The sequence below is a fragment of the Bufo bufo genome, chromosome 2 (genome assembly GCF_905171765.1).
Source record: "Bufo bufo chromosome 2, aBufBuf1.1, whole genome shotgun sequence".
In the NCBI taxonomy this organism is placed as follows: Eukaryota; Metazoa; Chordata; class Amphibia; order Anura; family Bufonidae; genus Bufo; species Bufo bufo.
The window spans coordinates 19,351,589-19,367,317 of record NC_053390.1 but is presented as its reverse complement, the minus strand read 5'-3'; the positions used below and the strand labels follow the sequence as shown (position 1 = coordinate 19,367,317).

Genomic DNA, 15,729 nt, shown 5'->3' with positions numbered 1-15,729 from the left:
TGGTATGGTGTGTGTATAAATCCACAGGTCCTGAAGAGCACCATAAAACAATTAGCATATCGCGGGGCCACATTGGACCCCATAGCGGTCCCCTTCCTCTCTATGTAAAAGTCATCTCTGAACCTAAAGAAGTTTTTGCGCAAGAAAAATGTCAAACTTTGCATAGAAAACGTTTGTTGTGCTGTGGATAAAACACAAGCTGTAAACTGTTACTGCCTGTACACTCTTCTCATGTCCTATGGACGTACAACTCCTGAAGCTAGGTCATCTGTATCATTTACTAGACAACCCTTTTAAGGCTATTTAGATTAGGTAGGGCTTTCTTCTCGGTCTAACCTTCAGCTGCAGGTTCGGAGAGGTGTGTACTGCTTTTATCGCATATCTAGATTTTAGTAAGGCTTTTGACACTGTCCCACATAGAAGACTTATCAATAAACTGCAGTCATTGAGCATGGACTCCCATATTGTTGAGTGGATTAGGCAGTGGCTGAGTGACAGACAGCAGAGGGTTGTAGTCAATGGAGAACATTCAAAACAAGGTCATGTTACCAGTGGGGTTCCACAGGGATCTGTACTGGGACCGATTTTGTTTAATATCTTCATAAGTGATATTGCAAAAGGCCTCGATGGTAAGGTTTGTCTTTTTGCTGATGACACAAAGATATGTAACAGGGTTGATGTTCCTGGAGGGAAACGCCAAATGGAAAAGGATTTAGGAAAACTAGAAGAATGGTCAGAACTCTGGAAACTGAAATTTAATGTGGATAAGTGCAAGATAATGCACCTGGGGCGTAAAAACCCAAGGGCAGAATATAGAATATTTGACACAGTCCTGACCTCAGTATCTGAGGAAAGGGATTTAGGAGTAATTATTTCAGAAGACTTAAAGGTGGGAAGACAATGTAATAGGGCAGCACGAAATGCCAGCAGAATGCTTGGATGTATAGGGAGAGGTATAAGCAGTAGAAAGAGTGAAGTGCTTATGCCGCTGTACAGAACACTGGTGAGACCTCACTTGGAGTATTGTGCGCAGTACTGGAGGCCATATCTCCAGAAGGATATAGATACTCTAGAGAGAGTTCAGAGAAGAGCTACTAAACTAGTACATGGATTGCAGGATAAAACTTACCAGGAAAGGTTAAAGGACCTTAATATGTATAGCTTGGAAGAAAGAAGAGACAGAGGGGATATGATAGAAACTTTTAAATACATAAAGGGAATCAACTCGGTAAAGGAGGAGAGCATATTTAAAAGAAGAAAAACTACCACAAGAGGACACAGTTTTAAATTAGAGGGGCAAAGGTTTAAAAGTAATATAAGGAAGTATTACTTTACTGAGAGAGTAGTGGATGCATGGAATAGCCTTCCTGCAGAAGTGGTAGCTGCAAATACAGTGAAGGGGTTTAAGCATGCATGGGATAGGCATAAGGCCATCCTTCATATAAGATAGGGCCGGGGGCTATCCATAGTATTCAGTATATTGGGCAGACTAGATGGGCCAAATGGTTCTTATCTGCCGACACATTCTATGTTTCTATGTTTATGTTGCAGGTTTCCTATGCAGTGAGTTGGGGGAAGAGTCTTCTCCATGAGAGCCATTATGATTTCTGGAAAAACATGTTACCAGTAAGTGTAATTTACATCTTTTTTCACCTAAATATCTCTCTTGATCCACAGGAGTACACAATAGTGAAGAAGACATCAGGAGACTGTGTGACTCCCATCATCCATCTCCAGGAGACAGGAGGGCAGAGCAGGACCCCTCACCCCATCACAGAGCCTCCCCCTCACCCCCTGATACATGAGCAGAAGATCCTAGAGCTCACCCACAAGATGAGGGAGCTGCTGACTGGAGAGGTGACACTGCTGGGAATGCTGGGAAATTCTCCAGTAACAGCACTGGAGGGGTCTGGGTGATGACGGTGTCATTGTGTTGTCAGGTTCCTATAAGGTGTCAGGACGTCACTGTCTATTTCTCCATGGAGGAGTGGGAGTATATAGAAGGACACAAGGATCTGTACAAGGAGGCCATGATGGAGGAGCATCAGCCTCTTATATCACAAGGTAAGAGCCGTCATGTGTAGTGTATACACGTGTGTGCAATGACATGTAATGGAGGAGCACCAGCCTCTTATGTCACAGGGTAAGAGCCGTCATGTGCAGTGTATACACGTGTGTGCAGTGACATGTAATGGAGGAGCACCAGCCTCTATCACTAGGTAAGAGCCGTCATGTGCAGTGTATACACGTGTGTGCAGTGACATGTAATGGAGGAGCACCAGCCTCTTATATCACAAGGTAAGAGCCGTCATGTGCAGTGTATACACGTGTGTGCAGTGACATGTAATGGAGGAGCACCAGCCTCGTATATCACAAGGTAAGAGCCGTCATGTGCAGTGTATACACGTGTGTGCATTGACATGTAATGGAGGAGCACCAGCCTCTTATATCACAAGGTAAGAGCCGTCATGTGCAGTGTATACACGTGTGTGCAGTGACATGTAATGGAGGAGCACCAGCCTCTTATATCACAGGGTAAGAGCCGTCATGTGCAGTGTATACACGTGTGTGCAGTGACATGTAATGGAGGAGCACCAGCCTCTTATATCACAAGGTAAGAGCCGTCATGTGCAGTGTATACACGTGTGTGCAGTGACATGTAATGGAGGAGCACCAGCCTCTTATATCACAAGGTAAGAGCCGTCATGTGCATTGACTTGTACAGACCTGGTGTTAACAAGGCCGTACACTGACCATCTCTGCCCTCCATCATGTCTCACCTTTATGTCCATGACCACACCATGGACTGTCTCCATACTGGCCAGGAAAGAGGAACCTCCGGGATCTGAATTATGGAGCTACAAGTCTTCTGTACGTTTGAAGGGGTTTTCTGACATTTTTATACTGATGACCTATCCTCACTATAGGTCATCAGTGCCTGATCAGCGGGGGTCAGACACCGGGGACCCTCACCGATCAGCTATTTGAGGAGGCAGCGACGCTTCTATCACCACCGCAGCCTCCGCAGAGCTCACCCAGCACAGCGCTGCACATTGTATAGTGGTTGTGCTTGGTATCACAGCTCAGCCTCATTCACTTCAATAGGACGGAGCTCCTAGGCCATGTGACCGATGAACATGACCAGTGGCTTAGGTTAGTCTACAAGGGTCCCGGGTGTCAGATCCTCGCTGATCAGATACTGATGACCCATCCAGGAGATACTGCAACATGTTTGAGGTGGTGAGTTGTTACAGGCCACAGCTTTGTAATTCTCTTATGGTGCTCCCTCTCCGGCTTGTCTCAGACCTGCAGTCGCTCAGTGGCGCCACCTATGTTTTTCCTGCACCAACATCTCTGTGGCCCGACTCATTTAGGCTCTATTCACATGACCGTGTTTTTGCTCCGCATCCGATCGGCATTCATTTCAATGGGTCCGCAAAAAATGCTGACAGCACACTGTGTGCTGTCCGCATCCGTACGTCAGTCCGCATAAACGCAAAAAAGATAGAACATGTCCTATTCTTGTCCATTTTGCGAACAAGGATGGACATTGATACAATGGGTCAACAAAAAAAACGGATTCAACATGGACGTCACATGGATGTCCGCAAAATACATACGGTCTTGTGAATGTAGCCTTGACAACATGTGCACAGAAAACTGGCGCACATTAGACCAGAAATCATCTCCAGGTCCTGAGCAGCCCTAGATTTCTTTCTCAGCCACAAAGAACTCCTGAATATGCTCCAGAATCATTACCTCTTCATAATCCGGGGGCATCGTACTCCAGCGGGTTCACTAGTTACACTGGTGTAAGAAGCTCCAGTCTTAATACATTCCCCCAAATGGTGCGACTCCTTCCCCTGCACAACCGCCATCAGCGCCCCTCACAGTAAAGAGACATTATGGCGAACAGGACATAACAAAATGTGGGTGATTGAGTCAGCACAACCCTGTATGTGGTGCACATCACTATGGCAAAATACATATATAAACGCAAAATACAAATGTGATAGCACTCTGCAACCAGCACTCTGCCCTGCCTCCATGCTGGATGAGGCATTGGTGTACATTTTGGCCAAAGCGTAATAAGCCACTCACCACATCAAGGTCGCCTCTATGGAGTGGTCCCTAACACTAGTTCCTACCTGTTTATGGGCCATGATAGCCACACAAAGGCCAGGGAATGCAGGTCAGCATGCACGCCAGGCACACTCTGCTTTTAACCCCGTCAGGTGCCATTACAGCTTTCATCGGATACAGGGATGCAAGTACCAACATGCATGCTGAGCCCACTATATACTTCTCCTGGAGCCAAATGGCTACTGGTAGGTTCTATATATGCAGACTCAGTTTTATACTGACTTTAAAACCAGCCTCCAGGACAGATTGACTGGTCAGGTGTGCATGACTGCATGGAGATTGCCACGCCTCCAATATATACTACAAAGAAAAAAAATGTGGGGAATTGGGTCAGCACAACCCTGTATGTGGTTCACATCACTATGGCGAAATACATATACAAACGGAAAATACAAATGTGATAGCACTCTGCAACCAGCATTCTGCCCTGACTCCATGCTGGATGAGGCATTGGTGTACATTTTGGCCAAAGCGTAAGGCATTGGGCATAACAAAAGGTGTAATAGACAGAACGGAGGTCAATGGGTAAAAGGAATCCCATAGTAACTGCTCAGATACAAGTCGGTCAGGATGGGAGCTACCTGCATCTTTCCCACTTCAGGGAAGGTAGAATACGGCTCAGGAGGAGGATTCTCACCATGGGAGGGAGTTTAGAGCGACCTTCATCTCTTTGTGATGTTCCTCAGTCCTGGACAGTTTTTGCAGTGTAGCCTGACATTATCCTGCTGAAAGAGGGCAACGCTATTAGGGGGCACTGCTGCCATGAAGGGTGGTACTTGGTGGTACATGTCACATCCACATGATGCCAGGAGACAAGGTTTTCAGAAGAACATTGCCCAGAGCATCACATTGCCCTCACCAGCTTGTCTTCTTCCCATAGTGCTATCTGTTTCCCAGGCAGTGTCGGACTGGGGTGCCAAGGGCCCACCAGTAGAAGTGACTCTAGGGGCCCACCAATAGAAGTGACTCTAGGGGCCCACCAGTAGAAGTGACTCTAGGGGCCCACTCTATAGTTTCATGCAAATACTGACACTTAAGGGGGTTTTCCAATTTGCATCAACATCCTTTTAAATAATCCTTTATATAGGAAGCTGTAGTGTAATAGCGCACATGACCGCTGCAGCCAGTCACTGGGGCTGTACACCACTGAGGCCAGTGATTAGTTACAGCAGTCAGGTGCGGTACACGGGCAATTTACCGCAGCAGCCAAAACATTATGTCCCAGCTGCAGCCTGGCGGAGAGAACAGAGTATTGGTGCTGGACCGAATAGTGATCAGGATGGTGAGTTTGTGTTTTTTATAGTTTGGCCTCAAAAATTTGAAAGTAGGCGCCCCCTTCAAGCTCAGTACTTAGATACCATAACAATCCCAAGCTGTGTACTTAGATAAGGTAACAGAACCAAGCTGTGTGTATAGATACAGTATCAGATGCAGGTACTCTTACATACACACACTGTCATACATGCAGGCACTCTTACATACACACTGTCATACATGAAGGCACTCTTACATACACACACTGTCGTACATGAAGGCACTCTTACATACACACTGTCATACATGAAGGCACTCTTACATACACACACTGTCGTACATGAAGGCACTCTTACATACACACTGTCATACATGCAGGCACTCTTACATACACACACTGTCGTACATGAAGGCACTCTTACATACACACTGTCATACATGAAGGCACTCTCACATACACTGTCATACATGCAGGTACTCTCACATACACACACTGTCATACATGCAGGTACTCTCACATACGCACACTGTCATACATGCAGGTACTCTCACATATGCACACTGTCATACATGCAGCACTTTTACATACACACACTGTCATACATGCAGGCACTCTTACATACACACTGTCATACATGAAGGCACTCTTACATACACACACTGTCATACATGCAGGCACTCTTACATACACACACTGTCATACATGCAGGCACTCTTACATACACACACTGTCATACATGCAGCACTCTTACATACACACACTGTCGTACATGCAGGCACTCTCACATACACACACTGTCATACATGCAGGTACTCTTACATACACACTGTCATACATGAAGGCACTCTTACATACACACACTGTCATACATGAAGGCACTCTTACATACACACACTGTCATACATGAAGGCACTCTCACATACACACTGTCATACATGCAGGTACTCTCACATACACACACTGTCATACATGCAGGCTCTCTTACATACACACACTGTCATACATGCAGGCACTCTTACATACACATACTGTCATACATGCAGCACTCTTACATACACACACTGTCATACATGCAGGCACTCTTACATACACACTGTCATACATGCAGGTACTCTCACATACACACACTGTCATACATGCAGGCACTCTTACATACACACACTGTCATACATGAAGGCACTCTTACATACACACTGTCATACATGCAGGTACTCTCACATACACACACTGTCATACATGCAGGCACTCTTACATACACACACTGTCATACATGCAGGCACTTTTTTATACCAATTACAATACATGTAGATTCCTTCCTCACCTCACAGCCCTCTGTGTTGCTAGTTGTGTTACCAGGTCCTGATCTAGGCTCCTCCCCCTCGCAGCAGCGGGGCCTCAGACTGATCACACAGGCAGCAGTCCTTCTAGCAGAGCTGCCTCATTGGAGGAGATCCTGTCAGTGCTGTTGACTGACAGGTTTTAGTCCAATCAGCACTCCTGGTCACAGTAAGGGCTCTTTCACATGAGCGAATGCCGTGCGTGGAATCCGCTGCGTGAAAGAGAGCCAAACCCCGTTCCGGACAGCAGTGACTTTTTACTACAAAATCACGGTGACAACTTTATCTTACTGTAATTTTGTAGTAAAAAGGTCACAGAGAGGCACGGAGGATTATCAATCATGTTAATGCTCCGTGTCTCTGCTGTCCGGAACGGGGCTTGGCTCTCTTTCACGCAGCTGTTTCCATGCACGGCATTCGCTCGTGTGAAAGAGCCCTAATGCTGTTTCTACATGATAACATTTACATAAAATCGTGGTAAAATGCCGTGTTTTTTAGCCGTGACTTTATGATAATCAGATCATGTGGAAACAGCCTTACTGACCAGGAGTGCTGATTACACAAAACTTGTCAGCTCCCATGAATCAGCGCTGGTGTGGAGCCCTCCTTCTCATTTAGGATGAATCGCAGACAGCACAGGGGCGGAGCTTATCGCAGACAGCTTCTAAGCAAGGAAGCTCAATTGCTGGTTAGGGGGCCCACCGAGGATTTCCACGGTGGGCCAGTCCGAGCCTGCCCCCAGGTACGTGGCACGCACATGCACTTGGCCATCCACATGATGTGATTTGATTCTTCAAATCATGCTCATTCTTCCATTGCTCCTTTTCAGATGCTCAGGGGCCCATTGTGGGCATCTCAGCACAGGTGGTGAGGAGCAGAACCTTGTTATTTCCCCTGATAACTAAACCTAGAAGATCTACAGGAGGCCATGTATTTATTCACTGTGTCCTTGTGTCTCCACAGATGGATCCAGGAGGAGAAATCCACCAGAGAGATGTCCCCGTCCTCTGTATTTTCAGGACTGTCCAGAGGAGAAGGTCCCAGAGAACCCTCAGGTAGATGAAGCTGAGCCCTATAAACATCTATATAGCGGGGTCCTGCAGTCATAGAGGGGTCATAGATTGTGGGGGTCTCTTCTGTGGATCTGTTAGATTTCCCACCTGTCTGCTGTATTGTACTGAATTGTTACAGGTGATAAATCAGGGGGAAGATCTGACTGATATTAAAGTGGAGGATGAAGAAGAGAGGATGATGGGCGATCTACCATGTAAGAGTGAGGTGGAGGAGGACATTCCAGGAGATGTCACCACAGGTATGGAATCATGAATGGAGAAGGTGACTTCAGATTCTGTCCTTGGTGCCTTTAGGGCAGGATGAGAATCTGATTACCGGCTGCTGCTCTTTTATTGAAGATGTCCCCATCACATCATGAATTCCCCTCATCTGTCGACCACATGACTTCCCCTCTTAGTTGCACCACCTCCATTATTTCTTTAAACTCCCTTGATGACAGAACGCCAAAGAGAACAGCAAAAAAACAAAATAAAATGAGACAATTATTGAGGCTTTTTATGTTATAAAAAATAAATAAAAGCTAAACAATAAATTACATGTAAATGGTTCCATTGAAAGAAAGAAAAAAATGGACATTAAATGACAACCAGCCTAGTCATTAAGTGGTTAAAGATGTTTGGTTGTCATGTTTTTTCCTTCCTTTCGGTGCACTCCTGACCTCAGCTCCATGATGATAAGGAAGCTCCGATGTCACATGTGATTATTGTACAGACACAGACGTCTCAGTGATGGTCACCTGCACTCACAGGACACGTAATGACATCCACCATGTTAATTCTTGATAGGACCCTTGTTCCCCTTAGAACAGTTGTGGCTAACCTCCAGTACTCCAGCTGTGGTGAAACAACAACTCCCAGCATATACCCATTCATTTCTGTGGAGCTCTGAGAACAGCCAAGCAAGTTTGCATCTTGGGACTTGTAGTTTTACCACAGCTGGTGTGTGGAAGGTTCACCATCACAGCCTTAGAATATCCTGAATTTTTAGTGTAATGGACCCAACAAGGTTGGAAACCTTTATTACAGGTTCTGATTGATGACATCACTCTGTCTACAGATGTCTGTAAACCTGAGGTCTAGTGTCTGTGCCACTATTAGGCTATACAGACTTCAGAGTCTTAACCCTTTGAGGTCAAAGTGATTTTCCATTTTCGTTTCTCAATCTGTGCCTTCCCAATGTCCATCTGTTCCTTAAGTGTCATGCTCCTTTCAGTGTACCTCCTCCCCCGCTGCTGCTGTCTCACACAAGCTTAGTCCAGGCTGCAGTAAAATAACAGCAGAAGTAATTAGGAGCTGTAATTACACACTGAACCTGCTGCTGGAGGAAGGAGGATCTCTCACTGCAGAACCAGGGAGATTGCATCTTATACTGAGCAGTGTGGGGTTTTCAGCAGCAGGTACACTAAAAAGAGCTCTAATGATGCTGACTTAATCATTATCCAAGTCATGCCTCAAGACCTGTTTAAAAGGTCGGACACTGAGTTATAGGATGGCTGCCTTACATCTGGTGGCATTAGTAGATATGCTTGATAACATATATCCAATTACAGCCTAATAGGAATGTTTTATAGGTTTGTCCACTCCGTAGTTTGATAAATAATCACAAATTCCAATTTTTTTTTCCACAGAGAATTACAGTAAAAATATTAAGGGCAAAGCTATATTATCACTAAATTATAAAGAAGAAGCTGAAGATATCATGCAGCGCTCCTCAGGAGAAAACCTCATTACCATTAATGTACATCCAGGACTTCACAGTACAGATCTATTATATAATCCCCCTCATCATGATGAGCCTTCTCTTGACCAATTACAGATTGTTATTAAAAATACAGGTCAGAAAGGGGATAAAAGGTTTCAGGGCGGTAAAGAGTGTACAGAACAATCAAGACTTTCTACACACAGAAAAATTCAGACAGCAGAGCAGGAAAGTAAATCAGATCTTGCTAAACATGAGACAATTCATACAGGAGAGAAGCCATATTCATGTTCAGAATGTGGTAAATGTTTTAAACAGAGATCACATCTTGTTACACATGAGAGAATTCACACAGGAGAGAAGTTATATTCATGTTTAGAATGTAGGAAATGTTTTACAGATAAATCCAGTCTTGTTAGACATGAAAGAATTCACACAGGAGAGAAGCCATATTCATGTTTAGAGTGTGGAAAATGTTTTAGACAGAAATCATATCTTGTTATACATGAGAGAAGTCACACAGGAGAGAAGCCATTTCCATGTTCAGAATGTGGGAAATGTTTTACAGATAAATCAAGTCTTGTTACACACGAGAAAAGTCACACAGGAGAGAAGCCTTATTCATGTACAGAATGTGGGAAATGTTTTGCAAAGAGATCAAATCTTGTTACACATGAGAGAGGTCACACAGGAGAGAAGCCTTATTCATGTTCAGAATGTGGGAAATGTTTTACAGATAAATCCAGTTTTGGTAGACATAGGAAAATTCACACAGGAGAGAAGCCATATTCATGTTCAGAATGTGAAAAATGTTTTGTAGATAAATCACATCTCGTTAGACATAGGAGAAGTCACACAGGAGAGAAGCCATATTCATGCTCAGAATGTGGGAACTGTTTTACATATAAATCAAATCTTATTATACATAGTAAAATTCACATAGGAAAGAAACAATATTCATCCAAAGAATGTGGGAAATGTTTTATAGATAAATCACATCTTGTTAAACATAGGAAAATTCACACAGGAGCGAAACCATATTCTTGTTCAGAATGTGGGAAATTTTTTACACGAAAATCTAATCTTTTTATACATATGAGAAGTCACACAGGAGAGAAACTATATTCATGTCCAGAATGTGGGAAATGTTTTACATATAAATCAGTTCTTGTTAGACATGAGAGAAGTCACACAGGAGAGAAGCCATATTCATGTTCAGAATGTGGGAAATGTTTCACACATAAATCAGATCTTGTTAAACATAAGAGAATTCACACAGGAGAGAAGCCATATTCATGTTCAGAATGTGGGAAATGTTTTACACAGAAATCAGTTCTTGTTAGACATCAGAGAAGTCACACAGGAGAGAAGGCATTTTGATGTTTTATATGTTGAAAATGCTTTTTAAGAAGGAACTAAAATTCGAAAACTAACCAGAACGGGAGAAACTATATTGTTTTTTAGATTTCGTTTTTGGGAAATGTGATAAGAGCAAAAAATTATTTTAAACCCATCTTATTCACAAACTTTAAGTTGCGGGCTACATGGCAACATGTATCACATTACTGCAAGTCTCAGAACAGTCTCACAACTTGTCTGTAACTTGTGTCTTGTAGCTATTTTAGAGCTGAGATTTGGCGATAAAAAATATCTGCTAAACTGCACAAGTTGTAGTTGACCGTGACTTGCATTGTGTTCTGTCATGGGAAAGTCACATATGACCTGTGACCAAGAATCCAAGTGTTAGATTGTGTCATGATGTATAGCGTGTCACACTGTGAACCAATTGAAAGTCTTAATGTAACGTATCATTTGATGTCACCATGCATCTCCAGCTAAAGAAAAGCCGTCACCATTGTCACTGACAGACATTGTCTGCTTGGCTCATATTATACTTGTCACGGTGTGGTGTGGGAGGGGAACTCCACACCAAACACAAGAGGGAGGGAAAAGGTACCAGGCCTGCAAACTAGGGAAAGGGGAAAGGTCACCACCTAATAAAATCCCAACCTGAGCCCTGACTGCTAACAGAATGAACAGACCCCGATGGTAGGACTGTTCATCTGCTGAAACCTAAGCCTGGCTCACCCTAGAAGACCCTTAAGATAGTGATTGGGCAACAGACGACCTGTTCCTTCCAGCTGAAGGAACAAGAGTCTGCCTCAGGTATGGTACCAAGAGACAAGGGTGACCTCCGGGCACCTAGGACCGACCTTATCAGGATGGGCTCTGTGAAAGGCCTTCACCAGACGATTCGCATTAACATCGGCCACTGGAATCCACATCCTCTCCTCTGGTCCCTAACCCAGTGGACGAGATACTGGAGGGATCTACGGAGAACTCGGGAGTCCACAATCCTTCTGATTTGAGATTCTAAATTACTGTCCACCAGGAGCGGGAGTCAAGGAGGACGGCTCAACAGGTTCAACACATTTCTTCAACAACTACTTATGAAATACGTTATGAATTTTCAAAGCCTGAGGAAGCTGAAGATGAAAGGCTACAGGGTTAACAATGGCAGTGATCTTATATGGACCAATAAATCTTGGGCCTAACTTCCAAGAAGGTACCTTAAGTTTTAAGTTTCTTGTGGACAGCCACACAGAATCACCCACTCTCAGGTCCAGACCATTCATACGTCCCCTGTCAGTCACACGCTTATACCTGTTGCCCATCTTTTTCAGGTTATTTTGAATTTTCTGCCAAATCGAAGACAAAAAAGAGAAAAATCGTTCCTCAGGAATACCGGAAGTTTGAGAACCAGAAAATTAGCCAAACTGCGCATGGAATCCATCTGCCTCAAAAAACAGGGACTTATCAGTGGACTCCTGTCTACGGTTATTAATGGCAAACTCAGCTAACGACAAGAATGAAGACCACTCCTCCTGTTTCTCCGAAACAAAACATCTCAAGTAAGACTCCAGATTCTGATTGGTGCGCTCCGTCTGTCCATTCGACTGAGGATGAAAAGCCGAAGAAAAGGACAATTGTACCCCCAGTCGAGTACAGAACGCTTTCCAGAATCTGGAAACAAACTGAGTCCCCCGATCAGACACCACATCAGAGGGAATGCCATGTAGTTTCACGATGTTATCGACAAACACTTGTGCAAGAGTCTTGGCATTAGGTAGATCAGGCAATGCTATAAAATGCGCCATTTTGCTAAACCGATCAACTACCACCAGGATCACGTTTTTTCCCCGAAGAATTCGGTAAATCCATGATAAAGTCCATGGACAAAATGCATCCAAGGTCTGGACTGGATGGGTAAAGGAAGAAGAGATCCAGAAGGCTGAGTATGTGTCACCTTAGCACGAGCACAGGCTGACACAGTCCTCAACACACTTACGCAGCCCCGGCCACCAAAATCTGCGCGAGATAAGATTGACAGTGGATGTACTCCAAGGGTGCCCAGCCAAGACAGGACAGTGATGTTCCTCAAATACCTTGTGACGTAAGTCTGAGGGAACAAACAATTTCCCTGGAGGACAAGAGTCCGGTGCATCCTCTTGGGCCTCCAACACCTTAGCCTCAAGATCAGGATATAGGGCAGATATGGCTACCCCTTCAGACAAAATAGAACTAGGATATTTAGAATCCCCCCCTCCCCACAAGAAAGCTGCGTGACAAAGCATCCGCCTTGACCTTCTTAACCCCAGGGTGGTAGGTGACAATGAAGTTAAATCTGGTGAAAAACAGCAACCATCTGGCCTGTCTTGGATTCAGTCGTTTAGCCGACTCAAGGTAAGCCAGATTTTTGTGATCAGTAATTTCCGAAATTGGATGAATTGCTCCTTCCAAACAATGGCACGATTCTTCAAAAGCCAACTTAATGGCCAGCAATTCTCTATTACACACGTCATCATTTCTTTCAGCAGTCGTAAGTTTTTTAGAGAAAAAAGCACATGGGCGCCATTTACTAGGTGAAGGAACCTTGTGACAAAACTGCTCCCACCCCTACCTCGGATGCGTCAACCTCTACAATGAATGGCTAAGACATGTCCGGTTGCACCAGAATAGGGGCTGAAGCAAAACATTCCTTCACAGCAGAAAAGGCTTGTAATGCCTCCGACCACACATAGAAATCGACCCCCTTCCTAGTCATGTCTGTTAAAGGTTTAACCACAGTCGAATAGTTCAAGATGAATTTACGGTAGTAGTTAGTGAATCCCAAAAACTGCATAAGCACTTTCATATTTGCAGGTCGATCCCAGTCTAACACCGCACAGACTTTCTCAGGCTCCATATGAAAACCTGAGGATGAGAGCAGGTATCCCAGGAATTGCACTTCCTGAGCAGCAAAAACACATTTTTCCATCTTCACATACAATTTATTCTCTCTTAGGATCTGTAACACCTGTCTCACATGATCCTGATGAGTCTCCATGTCTGGAGAACAAATTAGTATGTCATCCAGATATACAACAACAAATCTCCCCACCAGATGATGAAAGATGTCATTGACAAAGTGTTGAAAAAACGCTGAAGCATTGGTTAACCCAAAAGGCATGACCAGATACTCAAAATGACCCTCAGGGTTATTAAAGGCCGTCTTCCATTCGTCCCCCTCTTTGATCCTTACCAAATTATATGCCCCCCTCAGATCCAATTTAGAGAACACCTTCGCACCAACAATTTGATTAAACAAATCCGGAATCAAAGAAAGGGGGTAAGGATCACGGACGATAATACGGTTGAGCTCACGAAGTCCAGACATGGTCTAAGAGTACCATATATTTTTTCTACAAAGAAAAACCCAGCAGCCACTGGGGATTTGAATGGTCTGATATGACCCTTCGCCAAGCTCTCGGTGATATACTCTCATGGCCTTTATTTCGGGCTCCGAAAGATTATACAACCGAGATTTGGGTAGTTTAGCTCCAGGAATAAGATTGACAAGACAATCATACTCCCGATGCGGGGGTAACTCCTGGTTACCACTCTCAGAAAACACATCAGAAAATTCCGAAATGAACGAGGGTACAGTTTTAGTGGTGACCACAGAGAAAGACGTATTAAGACAGTTGTCCATGCAAAAATCACTCTAATCAAGAATCTGTCTCACTTGCCAGTCGATGGTAGGGTTTTGTTTGCTTAACCATGGTAAGCCCAAATCCATCGGAGCAGGCAGACCCTCCAACACATACCATGAGATAGATTCCTGATGGAAAATACCCACTCTTAAATGGATGTCATTTACCACCTGCATTTTTGGGTAAGAGGTGCAGAATCAATTGCAAAGACAGAAATGCTTATCTCTAGTGCACTAGTAGTCAACCCATGAATACGAACAAACTGTCCATCAATCAGGTTAACCCCAGCCCCACTGTCGATAAATGCCTCGATTTCCACACTTTTGGACTCTAGCGCCACCAGTAAATTACAAAAATAAGTTTTCTTGCTCCCCACCCACACCACCAATAGTAATTTGGGGATTAAGCGTTTTTTTGTTTGTTTACACCTTGACGCTGAATGTACGGACAAATATTCACGAAATGTCCCTTTTTTCCACAACAAAAACAGACTCCCTTCATATGACCAGAGCTCTTACCAGCAGTCCCAGAAGTAGCTCCCCCCAATTGCATAGGCTCCTCACAAGGCGTAACCACAGGTGTCTCTTTACCATAAGTGTCAAAGGAAGCCACCACCTTATTGGACAGTACGTCCTGAGGGTGAGGACCCTTAGATCTCCCCCTCAGGCGTCTATCCAGACGTATAGCAAGGGACATAGCTGCTTCCAATGACTCAGATTTTTCATGAAAAGCCAACGTGTCCTGCAGCCTCTCAGATAGACCCTAACACTCCGTATCTGTATCCCATCTCCTAAATTCAGAGCAATAGATTTCTGCAGAGCGCTCTCCCTGCCGTAAACCATGTATCTTGGCCTCAGCCTGAGAGATCCTATCTGGGTCATCATAAATAAGACCCAAGGCTCTAAAACATTCATCTACCGACTGGAGGGACGGTGATTCGGTCGGCAGAGAAAATTCCCAAGACTGTGCATCATCCTTAGGGTCCATTCACACGTCCGTGTGTTTTTTGCGGATCCACGGATCCGCAAAACACAGACCTCGGCGATGTGCGTTCCGCATTTTGCAGATCGCACATCGCCGGCACTATAAGAGAAAATTCCTAATCTTGTCTGCAATTGCGGGCAAGAATAGGACATGTTCTATTTTTTTGGGGAACGGAACTGCGAACCCGGAAGTGCGGATAGCATTT

The 15,729-nt window shown here is 44.4% G+C and overlaps 1 pseudogene; it reads left to right on the top strand.

Annotated features, from left to right (window-relative positions):
* Positions 1-11,336, top strand: part of LOC120991129 — a 75,154-nt pseudogene extending 63,818 nt beyond the window's left edge.
* Positions 11,337-15,729: the final 4,393 nt, after the last annotated feature.